A 301-nucleotide genomic window follows, 5' to 3' on the forward strand; every position below is an offset into this window, starting at 1 on the left:
GAAAAGTAACCTTGGCAATTACTTAAGTGACAACACAAGTATGTAGGCTTGCCCAGAAGAGTTCACATTTAGGGAAAACAGCAACAATCACTCTCAGTGTGGCACTATATGAAGAACGTGATACTGGGATGGAGAAGTACGATGTGGAGGGAGCCTGCAGTCCTACACCTGCTTTAACTCCCCCTCCTTCCAAACTCCACAGCCAAAGAAGGGAAAGAGAAGCCGGACGACATTCAAGGGAGAGCCACAGAAGTAAGTAAACTAGGCTGGGACATGGGAATTGAAGACTTCTACAAAAAAG

This window comes from Equus caballus, chromosome 9 (genome assembly GCF_041296265.1).
Source record: "Equus caballus isolate H_3958 breed thoroughbred chromosome 9, TB-T2T, whole genome shotgun sequence".
NCBI classification, from domain to species: Eukaryota; Metazoa; Chordata; class Mammalia; order Perissodactyla; family Equidae; genus Equus; species Equus caballus.